A 20237-nucleotide genomic window follows, 5' to 3' on the forward strand; every position below is an offset into this window, starting at 1 on the left:
ATACATTTTGAGAAATACTAGATGAGACAGAAAAAGATGTGCTTTTTGTACACAATGTCATAATTCACTATATATACCGGGGGTACCAAAAAAATGTATACAGGTGGGCACTTTGGTCAATGTTGCTCAAGCAGTAGTTGTCCATAATCAGAAGTGTCTGGATGTTGATGGTAGCCACTTTGAACACCTCTTGTAGTTGCAGAAGTTGAATGTGACTTGTATTCATCTTTTGTTACTTGTATATATTGAGTATCACAATTTTAATAGTTTTTTTCCTTTCTTAAAATGTGTACACATTTTTTTCAGCACCCCCAGTATATATAACTGATTAATAGGTACAGTAACCCAAAAAATAATCAAGTTCAACTTTGGGGGTGTACATGCTCTTTGGAAAATTCAGTTTGGAAAATTTTTTTATTAACTATTTTTTTTATTAACATTACAAGTTGTGTCACTAAGACCAAACCAAATTCATCAAATCAATAATTCATTTACAAGGCTATGGTATACATTCAAAGCTATAAATGTTTAAATGTGTAAGGTGTATTTCCTTCTCTTAAATAATACAATTCATGGGGAAATACTGATAGTGAAACATATGATCAAAAAATGAATACAACAAACACCTAATATTCATATACACTGGAAAAAATAAGCTGACTTATTGAAAGTAATATTCTTTTGTGTTCCAAAGACTTCCTAAAGAATATGGCTTTAGGGAGTACTTACAATGCTGAATTCTCATTCTAGCCATGTGTTACAATAATGTTCTTTATTATGGAACAGAAATATACCTCACTGTGAATATTTTGGCTTCAGAACTGAATTTATTCTAAATAACATCATTTTAAATGATAAATCTACATTTTTCATCAAGGAACTACAGCTAGGATCATTATGAAAGAATGGTTTGCATAGTGAAGGAGATAACCCATGCTGTTTTCAGGGGTAAGAGTGGAGGACCAGTGAGCCTCCTGAAGACCTTTGTTCAGTCTTAAAATATATCCCCAAACAGAAAAGTTAATTATAAAATAAAGCTGGATGTCAACCAGTGGATATTGTCTTAGATTTGAAATGATGGTCTAAGTAGAAATTACCCTAAAAAAAGTAATTTTCTATTATTTCTCCATGGTCCTACACATTTCAGAAAACATAGGGGAGAATCAACATAATTACAAGCAAAAATGAAATGCCACAGATGTCCTCATGGACATGACAATGTAAATAGGCCATTTAGAGGTGTGCAAACAAATTCTATGTTCTAGGAAGGGAGCGGCAGAGGGGACATAAATCCATGCACCCTCAAGGTTGAAAGCCTCCAAGCAAAAGCTCATCTCCAACTCTTGACAGATTTTAGCAGAGGAAGATAGTTTCTGGGTGATGAGGGACAAGTTAAAGGAAAAGAGAAAGTGACAGGCAGTTTCTAAGGAATTTGCAGCCCAAGGCATTCCTGGTCCCTGAAGATGACACTGACTATGACAGGGACCTTAGCAGTTTCAGTTTTTCTGATGTATGACTTGAATTTTAAGAACCTAGAGCAAAAGAACAAGAAAATTCAGTTAGACCTAGTTCTACATCCATTATCCAGGCAAAAGGCCACAGAATCAAACCTATTGGTGCTGTTTACATCTGCCAGATGAAGCATTTCAAATATTAAAATGGCATCAATACAGGAGAAGCTCACCGACATTAATAGCATTGCCAAAAATGTAACGCAAAAAATGTAACATGAACATTTGTCATATTTAGAAAGTTCTATTTTTCGGTTCATCTCCACAGAGCTGGAGAAAGAAAATGTAAATTCCTGTGGTCATAGAGGAAGGGAATCAAAATTTAACGAAGGCTTGTCATGGGCTTCACGTTGTGTTATGTACTTTATATATTATCTCATTTGGTAACTTTATGATAAATGCGAAGTGTGCTAAAAATGCAGGAGACAGCACTGTGTGGTTTACAGACACATCAGGGTTTAATAACGAACACGCTATCTCAAGTTACTTTAATAGAGCAACTTCACTAATTGGTCAAATTAAAAGTCATTTTCAAACCAACCAACCCTGAGAGGAGTCTGCAAATACATTCACATACACACCCTTGTATATTTGCATCTGTACACCTTTCTGGAGATGTATATGACTTTAGTTATAAGCCTTGGAAAAACAAAAATGGTGTATTGGGATTTTTCCATAACAGTCAAAATGGCAAGGATGTGAGGAAGGTGAGGGCAGATTATACAACCACAGTGTAGGGTTTTATTCTAGGAATTTACAAGCCAAAGGTCGGCAAGAGGTGGCATCCATCTCCATTCTTTCATCATTCTATTGAGCAGCACGTCCCTCATGCCTGCAGGGCGGCTGGTCTCCCCATAGCTTGTGTCTTGTTATAGAGTAAGCAGAAAATGGCCCCATCGTTTGCTGTCTTACACTGGGTTCTCCTAAAAGAGCTTCAGGCCAAGGCTTGGGTTTGAGTAGCATATCTGAGAGCGTGATTCCACAGGCTGCAAGAACAAGGGACAAGCACAGAGATACAGGGAAGGAGGGAGAATGACCCAGGGTGAGTTACCCACCTGGTTACTGCTATGGCTGGTAAGTTGCTCAACACTATGGGGCAGCCTGAGGGTCCAGAAGCCCCACATCTCAGGATCATCCACTCAAAGGAAAAAAGGGGAAAATACTTCCCGTTGGCTTCTGTCTCCCAATGGTCAAGAACTGTCCCACAGGCATTAATTTACTTTATAGTCCTCATCATTCTTCTTCTTTTTGTGTCAGAGAAGCTCTGGAATAGGATCAAGGAATCCTATTTTATATCCCAGGCCTGAGGGAAGGCACCATCAGGTTGCTTCTGTCAGAAACTAATCAAAGTTCATGGCTGGAATAACTAACGATGTGTCGATAAGTTTATGATATATGTAAATTTTCCTTCAGGTGAAATACTAAACATTTTGGACTCAGCCACTAGTAGGTAAGTGCCAACTATTACGGCTCAGCTCCTGGAGACCTAGGGAATTCATGCAAAGCTGTACTGTCTTCTGCTGGGTGGAGCCAGGCACCCATCACATGGGAATGTGGATTTAAAGTGCAGAGGGTTTTTTCGCTGGGGTGAATGTAGGACCTCAGTACAGCTTGTCTATAGTCAGGTAATGAAAAAAGGGTGTCCCAGGTGGCTTTGGAATTCCTGGTTGACACTTCATGGTCAGGTCTGGATATATATAGTGTGTAAATTTATTCTAATAATATATATATTTTTTAAAAAAAGATAAGCAATTTTAAAGGTATTATCAGGCATGGGTCAGGAAAAAAATTAATCTGGTTTATCTGATAATAGTTACATTGAACCTAATGCTCCCATTTTATATTCATGAATTGTAAAGAAAAGCCTAAATAAAGGGAGAATTTTTCCATGTCTTGCTTTGCAGATAGAGATACAGGTGTGGGCCAAAGGGCTGTTAGCATCCTGCCATCCTTTCATACTTTCTGAAGGGATACGTGCTCTGAATCTTGGATATGACAAATGGGAAGGTTATGTTGATTGTATTTTCTATTTAAAGAGTATTCTTTTCTGATTAACAACTCCTTTGATAATTTCTAAATTCTCTCTGGGCTGCGACTGTGTCATCCACTCACTGTTATACTGAGCAATGTTTTGATGGCTTTGGTTTAGTTTTGTTTTTTTAAAAAAGAGCCACAGCTTCCTTTCCCATTTTTGTACTTCCTACCACTCTGTTGAAAGCACTTTTTGGTATTTCCTTGCAATGTAAAATCAGTCTAATTTATCTTTGTTTAGCATTATCTTTGTTTAAAATGTCTTGTCTCCCTGCTCTCTTTGCTTCCCCCTTTCCAGTTCTATGGATAACCAAACTTAATTAATCTAGTCACTTCTAAACCCTACTTCTGTTAATCAGCATACATATAAGGTGATACAGCCAAAACCTTTTATTTAATAAAGAAAGGATCACATCTGTCGAATGTCACTCAGGAGATTTACAAAAAGGAGGCATCTATCCCTCATTCTTTCAACAGACAATGACTGAATCATAATATGAATACAATGCTATTTGGTTCTGTGGGATATTGTAAAATATTAAGGGCCTGGGCCCCCAAAGTATGCAAACTAATGTTGCTAACCCCATTTTGTCCAGTAAGCTTGATGTGAGGAATAACCAGTGGAAAAGCAAGTGGGGGAAAAAAATAAGTAGGAAGACTCTGAACAGATGTTCACCACAGCGGGAGATTGCATTTCAGACCTGGGATCCAACTTGTAAAAAGAAAGTGTGCAGTGGCTTGCATTTTGTAAAGAACCCCAGATGGGAAAAGATTATGCTTTGTGGCAAAGACACTACAGGGAGACCTAAATGAGATCATGATTACTTTCCTTGTGGAACCACAGAGAAGAATTTGGGGTTAGGAAGCCCATTAGCGGATGACATGCCCCAGAGCAGCACTTAGCCACACCGGGCACTTGTGGTGGGCTGGGTCTGTGTGGGGAGCTTATAAAGCACTGAATGTTCAACTTGTTGCCTTTTTGTTTAGCATCTTTTTTATAGAAAATTATTTACGCCAGAGTCAGTCTCATTGTTTTCAAGTGCTTCCGAAAACCATCTATTTATTAGGCTATAGGAAGTATGTAAAACATAAAATTAACAACCAGCAAGAATTATTTTTAGGATTTCTTCACTTTTCATTAAATCTAGCATCAATGTTATAAACCCCACAAGAATAAAGAAAACGAATTTTGCTGGTAAAATGGATTTCCAAATGCTTTCAAGTCCCTTGGGGAGGAAAGTCCAATACAACTTGCAGTCATATCATCCTGTATGCTGGAAAGGACCAAACACCATGTGGAACGTTCGGAAGCATTCTGAACCAGCCAAGGGAAGCAGCAGATAAAACACTCACCCACTTTGCAAAAAGAGAACTATTCAAGTGCCATTCAGAAAATAGTTCTTTCCAGTCATAGAGAAATACAATTCCAGGTCACTAGACACGTTGTGTTCCAAAAGGGATTTTGCAAGAATCAAATCACATGTGAGCTGGGTCAAAAATCAGTAGGTTGCTGTCTAGGTAAAGAATGTGGCAACAATAAGGTCTAGATGAAAGGAAATTGAGAGTCAGCAGTTCAAACTCTCAGAGGAGAAAGTCCAGAGGGCAGGCCAAGAAATGCTTTCTATGTTGTACCATGGGGATAAAATAATAATTTGTCAAACTGCTTACTAGGTGGGGGGGCGGGGGGAAGGAAATCCTCTGGCCAAGGTCATGGAGCCTGTGAGGGGTGTTACCAGGCCACGTGACATTGTGGGGTGACCCATTACTCTGAGTTTTTTCTTGACCCATTCCATTTAAATCAACACCTTCATTCTATGTGTTGTGTTTTATTTATCATGACTAACTCTCTCTCTCTCTCTCTTTCTCTCTCTCTCTCTCTCTCTCTCTCTCTCTCTCTCTCTCTCTCTCTCTCTCTCTCTGAAGATTTTTCGGAAATTCACTTGTTGACTTGTTGATCATTTGTTTCCTCTTCTTTGAATGTGAATTTTATGTGGGTCACCACTTATCTCCAGCCTGGGAACTGTGCCTGATCCACCACTGTTAAATAGATGAATAAAAAGTGAAATGGAAATTTTGCAGTTACAATCTTGTCATACCATCACCATTGCAGAGTGTACACAAATAGATGGTAATGTGAGTTGCTAATGTTGATTAAAGCTCAGATGTTTTCAGCAGATAGAGAATTGGGGAGCAGAACTATTCTGATAATAGCACTTATTTGTGGGTGTGCACAGTGAATTTCAATTCACCTTGCTTATATAAGAAGGGTGCAGTATTAAATAATTTTGGCATAGGCTTTAAAAATAATAATATCCTTAATATATTGACACATTAGTATTTTTGGTTATTTTCTCTTTTCTCCCCAAACAGAATTCAGTTAGGATTAGGACTAAGGTTCGGGAAAGGATGTTTCACAATGCCTGACGGAAATGGGTTTGTGTTCCAGGTCCAATTTTCTGGAAACAATAGCTTGACTTCGCCTTCTCTTCCCCATTGTAGTTACTATGGAATTTAAACGGCGTATTCTTAAATATAAAACCTTTCTCTAAAAACTTGGATAGTTCGGTATTATTCATTTAAAAAATGTGTTCAATGTTAAGGGATGATTTAGATCTTAAAAGTATTTTGCATCCAAGCTCATTTGTTCCATCAATCCCTTCCTCCCCTTAAAACAACTTACTCTCTCTCTCCCTCTCTCCTTTTATCTCCTTGAATTAGAACTGATGTTTTATAGCAAATCTGTTATAGACAAGATATAAATTTCATGAGGGCAAGGACATTTTCTGTTTCATTCCCTGCCTAGCTTTCAGCGACATGGCGAATGCATCACAACAGAATTCAGATAAATGAAGGAGAAGCTAGCAGCTGTTTCAAGCAGTGCTTCCTGGGGTTTCTGTAGTTTGGTGGGGTTCATAGTCTGGTTCTTTGTTGCATGTTTAGAAATTAGGTTTTTTGTTTGTTTTTTTAAAGATTTTTATTGGGGAATTAGGGGGATGGGAACAGTGCTGGGGAATTGGGGGAAGGGGAACAGACAAGTTGCTGTCATTTTTGTTCTTCAGTCTAGTTGTGGAGGACGTTGCTTCACTGGCCCAAGTTGGCACCATCATTGCGCTCTTCCTGGGCGAGGCAGATCAGTCGCCGGCTTCGGGACGGCCACTCACTGCGGCTGCTGGCCACTCACGCTGGCTGCTGGCCACTCACAGTAGCCCATGGCAACCCACTGCCACAGGGGCTGCAGCCTACGCCATCGCTGGTGACTCACACCAGCCCAGCTCCAGGTTGAGCTGTTGTTCACCATCTTAGCTGTAGAGGGCAGTGTCACTGGCCCTCATATGTAGGATCCGAACCGGGGCCCTCTGGCATCCCAAGCCAGTTCTTAACCATCGCACCACTCGGCCGGCCCTAGAAATTAGTTTTTATTAGGGGTTCTTTTTGGTTTTTCTTGGTGAGGTCATAAGCTTTTAAAAAATTTGATTTTGATAATATGTTTTCAAAAGTTAACTATTGCTAAAAGGTTTATAGCAGTGTCCCTTTCCTCCCTCCACCAAAGCGACCATCCTATGGGAGGGTCTCATTCCTCTTAGTCTTCTGGTACTTAACTCTTTACTTCTAACACTATATAGTATTGTCTTATTTTCATAATTAGCTTTAAACATTATCCAACTCTATTATAGTTTGGTGATGAATCCATAGTCATCGTTATCATTATCATAAATAATGTAAATACCATTCATTTCTGAGGCAAATAGCATGCTGTATTTATACTGCATTCTTATGGAATTTTTTCCTGAAATTAATAACTGCAACTTTCTTTCTCTGGTTCCTCAGTTTGCCTTGAAATTATGACTAAGTCGTCATACACCTTCTAATAGCTGTGTAAAATATTGCCTCATTCAAATTCCCATCTCTCTGTTAATACATCAGTTTCTCCTCCCATCCCTCTGTTAATATATCAGTTTCTCCTTCATCTTTATTTCCTCTGGAAATATCCCTCCTGGTGTCTTCCGTCCAATCTGGAATGGCTTGTCTCTGTGTGAAGGCTTCTGCTTAGATATTTTTTTTTACATTTTTCAATCTCTTGGGAATTCCTTCTGCCTTTCTGAATTTTGGATCTCTCCATTTTCAATTTGTTTCTTAATCCAAAATCTTATCTTCTTGGTCTATCCCTTGTCATGAATAGAAAATATCATTAGCTTCCAGAGAAACAGAGTATAAAAGGTAATTTTTTTTGAGACACATTTTTTAAAACGTCCTTATTTAATTTTTATATACAGTTGATTGCATGTTTGAATGTAGATTACTAGGATAGATTACACATGAAAAATTTGAAATGCATTGTGCTATTGTCCTCTAGTTTTCTATGTTGCTTTTAGAAATCAGCAAAATCAATTTTATTCCTGATATTTGTACATACCCCCTTTTTTCTCTGGAGGGTCTCCTTTTTATTGTTTTTTCTTTTCATTTATAGCTTTAGGCAGTTGTGGTTGGTCTTGTCAATCTGGAGAATTACATCCTTCATAGCTAGAGAATTTTCTGGTTTTCTCTATGGAACTCCTGTTAGTCAGATGTTGGGCCTCTTAGATTAATTTTTTTTCCTTTCATCTTTTCTCTCCTATTAGTTATCTCTTTGTATTTTTGATCTTCCAACTTTTTTGTTTAATTTTTCATTCAGGTGATTATCTTTTTATGCTCTGATATCTATTTTTTGTTCCATGAATGTTCCTTTTTATGTATTTTATTTGGTTCCATGAGTTCAATACCTCTCTTATCTGTCCAAGCATTTTAATTACAGTATTTTTTATTATATGTATTGGGGTGACATTGATTAATAAATTACATAAGTTTTAAGTGTACAATTCTATAATACATCATGTGTATATTGCATTGTGTGTTCACTATCCAAAGCCAAATCTCATCCCATCACCATGTTTTGACCCACTTTACCCTCTTCCACCTCCCCCTCACCTTTTTTCCATGTTGTAATGGTTAGCACTCTGGTTTTATTTCTAATTAAGATCAGGGCCCTAAAAAGTAAATAGGAAGTTCTGTGGGTGTGGGCTGCATTTCTGTATTGCTGTACCTCCTGTGCTTACCGTGACTGACCAGCCAGCTTTTGTGTTGTGAAACCCCCAATGTCTGTATCACTGCTGAGGTTTTCTGTGGTCAGTGCATTCCCTCTTTACCTACCTCAGGGGCTTTCTGGAATTTGGTTGAAAAAGAAGGCTCTGGGTCTACAGTTCAATAAGCTAACTTCAGCTTAATTTCATTTTTTCCTCAATATGGTACCTTGCTGTTTTTCTTGCCTGGTGCCTATAGGTGTGTTTGAAATGGCGTTGTCATCTTAAGGTGCTCAGAGTGGGGACCAAGGATGTGGGGCTAATTGTCCCTATGTGGTTTTTCAAATACTCTCCCTGATAGCTTCAAATTGTTCCTTGTAATTTCAATTCCTGAGTCTTTCCAGGGCTGTTAGGGGTCAAATGTTTTAGTAAATCTGTCTCAAGATTTTATTCCCTCTACTCTTCTAAGTTATCCCTCTATTTACTTCGGTCTTCAAATACTGTGACTTGGGGTTACAAATGTCTGCTAATTTTTTAAACAAGTTATTCAATTTGTTGTCATTTATTTCTTTTGTTTCCCTGGATTTTAGGGAGTTGGATTTTGAAAGGAGAGGGGATGGAAATTTCTTTGTTCCACCAACTTAAAATCACAGATCTGGTGGTCAGATTTTGAGTGATCTATCTCATTATTATAAAACTTGTCAAAATTTATTTTTAAACAGAATGACAATTTATTAATTAGTACTTGGCAAAATTGTCATGAAGTAAATTTGAATATTTCTGTTGGTTGCTAAAAGCAATCTTGTCCTGCTAGGAAAGTCAACTTAAGAAGCAAAATAAGAATCTAAACATTCTGATAGATGTTGAGTCAGAGTGAAGAAAGCTAAGTGATCTTTCCAGTTGATGTTGTCACATTATCCTAGACCAATGCCATGTTACTCACATCAGTGGGTGCCTGCCAAAATAAACAGAATGCGTATATGTGGCAGCTAGAGAATTCTCACCACTGGATACATCTGGTAATACACAGACAGATTTCAATTCTTTCTTTATTTGCCCTGCAGACTACTGATATCTATCATTACAACCATTCATTTTACAAATATTTGGGTGAGAAAGAAACAAACAGTTGAGTGCTCACTCTGTATCACATACAGCACTATGGCTTATGCATTATTATTATTATTATTATTATTATTATTATTATTATTGCATTATTTTGTCAGATATTTGTTACATTTTTTAATTTATGTATTTTTAGTGATACTTCAGGGAAATACCTGACTTTTGGATGAAGATTAAGGGATTCCCATCATTTACTTCAATCATTTCCTAAGAAGAGTTTTACACGTGGCTAACTACATTCATTTTGTAATGATATCTATAGCTTTTGTTTTTATTGTTGATCTTCTTTTGGATTTGTTCATAATTCTGTGCATAAATATTTTGTTTGTTCACATCATACATTATGTACTCAACATTGTGCAATATCCTCATTGCTTATTTTTCTATCAAAAACAAGGAACACAAAATATTTGTATTTGAAAGGTCTTTAAAAAGCAGGTCAGGGTCCAAAACTTAACATAAGCTCTCATTCAAGTTTGGTGAAAAGCCAAAAAGAAGGAGAAGGAGAAGGAGAAGGAGAAGAGAAGAGAAGAGAGGGAGAGAGAGAGGTAGGGGGAGGGAGAGGAGGAGGAAGAGGAAGAAAAAATTTTAATTGTAATGTGAAAACACACACACAACAACAACAACAAAGTGTATAGTGTACATTTCTAATCATACACAATCTTGCACTTCTGGACAGAACTGCAGCAACAATGAAGAGTTTTTCAGGGGCTGGATGCTACTTTGAATTTTGCACCTGCTCCTGAGGTGAGCCAGACTGGAGGGAAGAGAAGGTAGGACTGATTCCAAAGTGTTAGTCCTTAAACAGTTACGAGAGTCACAAACCCCCGGGATGAGCTTGAACTACAGATGCACGTTAGATGTTCATCCTTGCATTAAAAAAGATTTTATGAAACTAGCGTCTGGTCCTGAGCCCAGCAAGCATGGAGAAGAAGAATGATGTTATCCATTTCCAGAAACTTTATAAATATAGGACTTGCTTAACACAGACTGCTGACCTTGAATTCCCTTCTTATGAGTGTGCTTGTAATTCTGAAAGCAGTCCTAAAAGGCTGGAGCACTACTGACAAAGTGGCTATTAATAAACAGTGGTCTAAAAGTTACAGTTGTCCAAAGGGTATAGACAGGTGTTCCACTTCAATATTGAAATGAAGTGCTCACGAGGTCAGGTGCTTAGCATCCACAGCTTTGCCTGAATACTATGGGGTTGGGGGGGGTGTTTGTGTCCATATGCATGTACACGCTTGTGTATGCACACACAATCCACGCACATGTACTTTCGAAGTACTCACTGTGTGTGCATTCTGTGATAGATAATGCTAGTTTAAGAGCATGGTACAACGTAAATCAATAAAGCAATGACTTTGTTTCTAAAATCATTTCAATGTGCCAATGTTTCCAGAAGTGTCAATGACTATATTTAATAATGTTGGACTGATACATTTTAATTTTTTTTTAGTATGATGTTAATTACATGAAGACCGGTTAGTGTCGTGGGGGAAAAAAACATTCACGTTCCCTAGACTGAGTTCATCTCAAAATATTGGAAAATAATATAAACTCAACCTATTTCTTACAGAGAGTTGGTCAGTAACATCTTCAGACATAGAGAGTAGTTTTTCAACATTTGAGAACAAGTACCTGGATTTTGTGTGTCTCATAATCAAATAGAAATGGAAGAACCAGTAGTTTGACGTAATAAAAACATTCGCAGTAAGGTAAATTGATGAGTTTTCTTTTGCATCTCACATTCATGTCTGGATTTATAACATTCCCTTTATTCCATTTTATTTTGCATTTCTTTTCTCTCCATCCCTTTTCTTTCATTCTCTCAGTCATATTACAGAATAAGTTGTAATATGAAGAGCATCTTCAAGAAATGATATCCTATGGCCTTGTTTAAGGTAATTCAAACTTGGCAAAAAAACCACAAAACTGTATGCTAAATTTATGTATGTTCCCAGAGACAGAGAGAAACTATTTTTTCTCTGTCCCCTTCATGAGACATTTAAACAAGTGGGTAACAGGTGCTGCATGCCTGGAACACACTGTCCTCTGAATATTCTCGTAAGAAGCTGTGCACTCTGGGGAAAGCATTTCATTCCTGAGTCCTAGCGAATACCACCTGTGCTTCGTCAGTCACGGGCACAGACAATTTGGTGATGAAAAGGGATTTTATTGGGCTATGGATGGAACTGTTTCTACAAACATTTGGGGAGAGAGCTGATAAATTACTTTACACTAAGCAAGGTGGATAATAACTATACATCTTGGGGACAAGATATTTCACCCGTGCTTTGAATGGAAGGAAGAATGCAAGGTTGAGCAATGTGCTAAACCAATGTATAATTCTCATTTGGGAGAAAAAAATTGTTTGTTTCCCTAATACAAAATATAAAATTTGGTTGTGGCAAGATAATGACACTCATATGGAAAAATAAAATAAAATTTGAGATAGAAGGAAATATTGGTTAGTAAAATTGAGGGGCAAATGTCCATGTTTTTTGCATTAAACTCAGAATTAGCAGGTACATCTCACAGACTTGGCCTAATAAAGATAATTTACACAGCATCACAGATAAGAAAGGAGGCCCAGGGACAACATTTGTAAGCCATAAATTACTAATACATATGTACTTATGATGAATAAATTATTTTGCAATATGGTAAGCATAATCTTGCTTTGAAGAGAAGAATAAGAGCTAGGTTCTGAAGGAGGATTGACTCTATCAGGCTCTTAGGACATATGCGTATTATTTTTTTTCTTGAGTCATTTTCATTGCCTATCCAGCTGCAAAAGCATAATGTGGCTGCACATTTAGAGATCAAATTATTTTGCAAGAATGATAACGATACTGAATTCCATCTGTGATTTAGTTCTCTAGCATGTTTTCATGCTCGCTTTTAATTATTCTGGATGACCACAGCATAGGTTGGAAGTTATTGGGGGAAAATAGACAGTATGGGGGAATTTGTTCTAATGACAACATGTCAACATACATAATATCAGAGGTTATTGAGATCTGAAAACAGAACACTCTCAGCCTGACTCCAATACCATTTAGTTTATATTTTGAAATGCACATTTTAAATGTGTAGTCTAGAGGATATTCCCACTTGCATATTTTATCACATCTTACACTAAGTTCATTTCTCTTTCAACTTAGACCTGTTTTTTGCTTATCTATTCCATTTTGTCAGGGATATTCTTCTTCTTCTAGTTTTTACAACAAGAAGCTAGGAATATAGGCTTCATCTTGGCTGCTTCTCACCATCATTCTCTATGTCTCATCTTCAATGAAGCCTTATATTTTTGTCTTTTTCAAAGATCTTCTTGATTTCCCCTTCTTTATTTGTGCGCAGTTAGCTTCTTTGCTCCACTGGGTTTTCAAAGCCCACCAACTGTCCACCTCGACTCCCAGGACACATTCTCTGCCTTCCCGGGCAACTCTTCACTGTCATGACACTTTGTGAAGGCTTAGCCTACCTCTGAAGTTTTCTCTATACCATCTTCTTACCTGAAACATCCTCTGGTTCCCCAGGTCTGACAATTTCCTTTTGATAGCAATTCCTTTCCAACTCAACCTAAACATCACAGTTTAATCACCTAAATGCATTTTCACCAGCGCCCTTAATTTCTTTCTTAGTTTGTCTTTCCTTAGACATTACCCACCCACAACCACCACCATGGCAATACACAACCAAAGATGAGTCTACCCGTTCTTTTCACTTATAAACATCCTTTTTCTGTGCTATTTACCCTTGGTACTGAACATTAAAATTTTACAACGGGGCCACCACGTCTTTATTTTCAACTAAGTGTGCCCTCAAAACCACTGGGCAATTATTTCTCTTGTGTCTGATTATGATTCTTTTATATTTCTTGTTGTTGTTTTTCAAGTGTTTTACATCTCTCTTCATAGCCCTCATTTCACTTCCATCTCTGTAACTCCCCGCAGTTGACTGCCTGAGTCTTCCAACAAAAGAGAGGCTGTTGGGAATAGCTCGTCTTTCTCCCTGGCACCCTGAACTCTAACCACAGAATCCATCTTCAATCATCTTTCTTCCTGTCTCAGAGCAAGGTATCCCTTGGTCTTCCTTTTAAGACATCCCACATTACCCACATTGATCATCTTTTAACCCTTCTTTTAAAAAAAATTCTATCTTTCTTTTTTCCTTCTGAATCACTCTTCTAGAATGTATTGATATATCTAAGTCTCCTTCACCCTCAAAAGTATTTTATATTATCCCTGCATCCCCTTCAAGCTACTTCTTAATGCCTTTTTCAATTTGTGGTTGATTTTCATGGGGTGGGGGAGGGGAAGATGCCACTTACTAGCTCTACTTTTGAAATTTTCACACAGTCCTTAAATTATTACAATCTGTCTTCCTCTCTCCTTACCTTACTGAGATGATGTTCCCTTTAGACACAAATGACATTCTCATTGCCAAATCCTATTTTGACTTGATTTTCCCATGAAATTTGATGTTCAATGTTATTTCTCCCATGGATTCTAGGCTACCAGTCTCTCCTGGTTTTTTAACTATGTACTGTCTTTTCCCCTATTCAGCCCACCCATTGTATTTTAGGGTTTTTTCCTCAGTATGTAAGGGGTACTTTCCTTTGTATTCACTTATTTTCTTTATAGAGTCCCCAGATGATCCCATCTTTATCCAGAGTTTTATCTTATATTTTAAGTGTATTCCCATATGCAGCTGACTTCCTAATCTGTATGTCCAGGTCTCTCTCCATTTCATTTCCTTCAGTCAATTATGGCCTTTATCTTTAAAAATATATGTATATTGTTCCTCATATGGTTGTCCAATTTAAAATCCCTGGTGTCTATAGGATAAAGGTCAGACTCTGCAATGGGGTGTAAAGCCCATCGGCATCTGAACTCTCACCTTCTACTTGTCACAGCTGCATCTACTCTTGTCCAGCCACACTGGAATTCCATCATAATCTTTTCTTCTGGTACATTTGTGCACTGTTTGCTTCTCCCCTCCACCCTAGCACAACCTCTGAAAAAAACTTCCATGATGATGGATAAGATTATATAACCCAGATCTTAAAAAATACTAACATCTATTTTGAGATTATATTCTTGGTGTCCTGGGGCAAGGCCACAACATGAGAGAATCAGCTTTTTATACCCCTGAAAAAAAATAAAAGTGATCATTATCAAACATCCTGGGAACTTCAATATGAAGTAAACGAAAAGGTGTACTTCATACTGAACTGAAGGTTGGAGAAAAGTCTTACTTCTTCAGGCCCAGGGACTTCCAAGAATGGGATTGATCTGGTATCCTAGGCTGGGTTTCCACAGTATAAATTCTGGCGTACAAGGATTTGTGTGCCAGAAGTTTGTCGAGGGGAAATTGAAAAGGGCATAGGAAAAGCACAATGTATGAGGCAGGGAAAGACAACCAAGAATATGATTTCAGACCAAGTCTCAGCCTGGGTTTGATCCTGTGGGGATCTCTGGAGTGTTACTGTGTCTCAGACATCACCCTGCCTTGAGGCAAGGGAGCTGGGATTTTCTCTACTTGCAGCATCCATTAGTCATTGGCTGCCTCCTGGGCAAAGGGGGTAGGAATAAGGATTTGAAAACTCCAAATACATCCAGCTCTGCTTCAGTAGCAAAGAATAATCCTCTGAGAAAGCTGCAGGTGTGAGTGGTTAGAAGTAAAACAGAGAACTGGGAATGTGCAAACAGAATTAGCAACTGAGACTTGAAGGAACGTCAATAATCTCCAACACGCCTGGTTATGGAGGAGCAGATTAGGAGCTAATAGTCACAGAGCTTGCTCTTCCCACCGCCAGCAGCAGTAGTAGCAAAAACGTCAGCAGAACAGAGAAGTGACAGCTTTTGGAACAGTCATCTTCTGGGAAGCAGTGGAGAGCCCTGGCCACATGTAGCCACTCCTAGTCCCATTAGCAAGTGAGGAGATACACCGGACCTGGACCCCTGGGCTCCAGAGAGAGGAAGCTCCAGGGTCAATGACAGCCATTGTGCCCAACAGAACAGAGATTTTCTCAGGGTCATTAGCAGCAGAGCCAAAGCATAGGGACAAAATGCACAGGCCCAAGAAGAATGCCCGGGCAGAGTAGTTTCAAATGCTTGCAGCGCAGTGTCATGGGGAACTCAGAGAGATGGGAGAGACTTGGAGAGAGAGGTCAGTAGACTCTCTGAAGTCACTTGAAGTTTGTGCTCCATTCCTTTAATGTACTGCTGAAAAACTATAATCATCAGACTCTAAAGCCCCAACAGCTGCAGTGGTTAATCCATGGATGAGCCAGAAAATGGAGCAACAGTAGCTCATCTTATCCTAGGGCTTTAAGACCCAGGAACGATGTCCCAACTTGGATGAACTCTTTCCGAGCTTCCCCTACACTCAGTTTCTCCCTTCTCTGGGCTTAAAGGGCACTCAGCTACTTTTATTACAGAATTTTCTGCACTGTACTGTGGGGTCTCTCTCAGTGTCTGCTTGACCCAACCAACCCCTCCTGGAAAGGAAGTCATCTCTGCTCCTCAGTATTTAATGTATGTGGCAAATATCACAGTATTCATGAATGTTAGTTGAGTAAATGAAATACCTAGAACCATGGTTTTCATTCGTTTGGGGGAGCGTGGGCAAAACATCTCTAAGAGCCTGATGCAAGTTAAGAAACTTCATCCCAGAAAAATGCACACACACATAGAAGCTTTTATATACTAACCTAGAAGAATTTCTCAATACTGTCAAAAAAATAAATAAATAAAATGAAATGAAATAAAATAAAATAACACAAAATAAATCAACATTGTTACTAGGGTAAAGGATATCCTTTAAAGTCAAGACTGATAGTAGAGATCATTGTTTTTTTTTTAAATCGTGGTATGTTCTAACTCTTATAGTAAACTAATGAGAAACTTAAAATCAATCCAAGCATTAAGAGTTTAGGAGCTGTCTCCCAAATTACATGCACCAACTACTTTGGAGGAAGTTCATAGGAATTGCAATTAGTGTGAAGTGAAGCAATGATGGAAACCAAGCAAGAAAACAGAAGAGAAAGAAATGAAAAAAACACACACACACACACAAAAACAAAAACCCAGGCAGAGTAAGCATGTCTGGCCCTGAAAATAAATGATAGGGAGAGGCACTATTTTCACTCAGATTCTCTTCCCACTGTATGCCACCTCATCTGACTACTGAATGAGTCAGTCATGTCTGAGGTCTCTTAACCAGATGTAGGCAAAACCTCCTTCTTCATAGAGTCTATCTTTTCCAAGTACCCCCAGGAGCCTAACATTCCCTTTTCATTCCTCTGGTCTCAATATATTTTTATACTTTCTAGATGTTGGCTACATAGCCAATGACATTGATATCATTTATTTAAGTCAATGGAACAATTTCCAGTGTTCACATTCAATGTGTTAATATTGCCAATTTAGAGATTTTTGAGTCATTTAGTCCTCTGTTGTGTTTCTACCTTTGATGAAAGTGTAATGAAATATTTTGCATATATGAAGTCCTGGTAAGTAATTATTGACGAGCTGATTGTTGATTGAGGACAAATTTAATGAAAGAGGCATCAATTTATACACTTCATTTCTAATTCTGAGGTATTTTAAATCTTATTCTCTCTTTTATTTTCTTAACGGATCATCCAGCAATTTGAGATTTCACCCTGCAATTTAAGATGGACCCTTAGCTAAACACACGAGGGGGAATTAGGCAGCATCCAGATAGAATCAAATTTCAGTAAATAATTATTTAAAGGTAAATTGAAAATATAATCTACCAAATAACCACACTTCTCCTGGGTACAAAAACTTATTCCTTCTGTTGTACTATGGTCATAAAATTTCTAAATGTGTGGAAGGAGATGGAAGTAAAAAAATTCAGATGTGAAATAATGTTTGAAAGTTTCTTTAAACTCATCCACAGAGATGAATTGTTGGTTTTTTTTACTATCAATTATTGTTAATGTGTGTGCTCTTTTCATATATATTTGAAGTGTATTAAAATTTTTAATTTCTGATTAATTATAATAAAATAGGACATTTTCTTGATCCAAAGACTCAAATGTTTCTAATATTTGGGTGCATCTTACAATATATTTGAACATATACTGTAAAAGTTGTCTTTAAATTAATGGTGTGTTGTTCAAATGATGGAATACTAGAATGAGGAGATGTAAAATGAGATTTGGTTTAGTCTTCCAAAAACATTTCTTAGAGATGTGTACTTTTAATTGATATTCTACAGCTTCTAAGCTCTCTAGTCACTTTCCTGTTGTTCATCTTCCACCTGAACTAATTTGTCCAGGGAACAAGCAGGCAAGGCATTCTGAAACTGGGGTACAAATGAGCTATATTTGGCTTAGTAATCCTGTAAGAGATATCCATGCATTATCAGTGAATCAGTGACAGGGGATGTCCATTTGTCCCTGATTTACAAGTCAGCTTTCGAAAACCACCTTCAAACCTGGCAATATTGTCATATGGAGTTGGACTAAAGCATTCAAACAAAATGTTCAAACAGTATCAAAACCAGAGCTTCCTGTTAGCACCTGGCCGCAATTCCCCCCCCCCCAATATAAACCTATTTGTTTTAGAATTGGCCAAAGGGTTTGTCTCATTAAACTGTATTCAACTGCAAGTATTTTTATCAGTGATGAAAAATAAAATGTAAGTCAAAGTTATTTAAAAGGTGGTGGGGGAATGAAAGTCATTTCATGAAACAATGTAAAAAATGAAAAAAGGTTTCTTTGATCATAGTTCATAAATGAAGGTTATTTCCATTTCCTAGGTAGTTATTTTGGCAATTAAATCTACTCAAAAGTTTTATCTCTAAAAAAATTAATTGTATGTTGAAAAAGTGAATTGGGATAATGTACTCTGTAAAGGTTAAAAGAGGTTATTCCAAATGTTATTTCAGTCACATTAGATTTGTTATCATATGCAGAAAAGTTTAAGATGTTAAAAAAGTATGAGCTGGTAAAAATGTTCCCTGTATGAAAAAATATATTTTAATTTATTATTAAGAATTGTTATGAGGGCATATATTAATTATCCTAAATTGCTAATTTAAATTGGTGTTTATAAGGGTGATATCAGTCTATCCTGCTATGTATCATATTGTTTATAAATCTCCCTTGATTTGATGACTAGAATATAAGTTCCTGAGGGTACTGATCATATTTCACATTTTTAAACAGATTTATTGAAGTATAACTCACATACAATAAACTGTGTATTTAAAATATACAACTTGGTAAGTTGTTCACAACTCAGTGATGCTCTGTTCATTTTTTCCAGCCTTTATTTTCTGTCTGTTTTATTTTGAATAATTTCTATTGCAATGCTTTTCTTCTGTAACATCTAATCGGCAGTAAATCCCATCCATCATAGTTTTCATCTCACACATTGTTTTCTAGAGAACATCTCTAGACATTTAATTTGGGTCTTTTTAATATCTTTTTTTGTTTTTTCTCCACAACATTTTCAACAAATGAAATATACATCTTAGCTGTGGGGGATATAATCCAAGACCTCCAGTAAATGCCTGAAACCTTATATATACTGTTTTTTCCTACACATACATGCATATGATAAAGTTAATAAATTTGGCACCGTAAGAGATTAACAATAATTAATAACAAAATAGAACAATGTTAACAATATACTATAATAAAATTTTTGTGAATGTGGTCTCTCTCTCTTTCTCTCTCTCTTTGATAACTGATGTGATAACAAGATGGCTATTAAGTGACTAATGGGCTGTAGTGTAATACAGCATGAGTACTCTGGACAAGAGATGATTCACATCCCAGGTGGGACAGGGCAGGGTAGAGTGAGATGGCACTAGATTTCATCACACTACTCAGAATTGTGGGAAATTTAAAACTCGTGAATTTATTTCTGGAATTTTCCGTATACTATTTTTGGACCACAGTTGACCAACGGCAATTGAAACCAAGGAATGTGAAACCATGGATAAGGGGAAACTACTGTAATCATAATTATTTTTGTGCCATTGTCTGTTAATTCTAGCATTTATATCAGTTCTAGGTCAATTTCACTTGACTGATTGAACTTCATTATGGGTGTATTTTCTTGCTTCTTTGTATGCTGGTCATCTTTAATTGGTTGCCAGACATTGTAGATTTTACCTTGTATGATGCTGGCTGTTTCTGTATTCCTGTCAATGTTCTTGAGTTTTGTTCTGGAGCACGGTGAAGTAATTTGGAAACAGACTGAATTTTTCAGGTCTTGCTTTTAATAATTGCAAGGTAGGACTAGAGTAATTAATGTTCAGTATGAGTATATGTATTATACATATTATATTTATATATGAGTAATGTTATATTTTAATCTAGGTAAATCTCAACTATCTGGAGCTTTAGGGAAAAGTATTATTACAGGCTTTCTAATCCTATAAGAAATATTCATGCATTATCTGGTCCTGATATGGTTCAAAAGTTTTGTTTGATTGCTTCAGTATGACTCCATATAACAACATG

Source organism: Hipposideros armiger, unplaced genomic scaffold, assembly GCF_001890085.2.
Source record: "Hipposideros armiger isolate ML-2016 unplaced genomic scaffold, ASM189008v1 scaffold_517, whole genome shotgun sequence".
In the NCBI taxonomy this organism is placed as follows: Eukaryota; Metazoa; Chordata; class Mammalia; order Chiroptera; family Hipposideridae; genus Hipposideros; species Hipposideros armiger.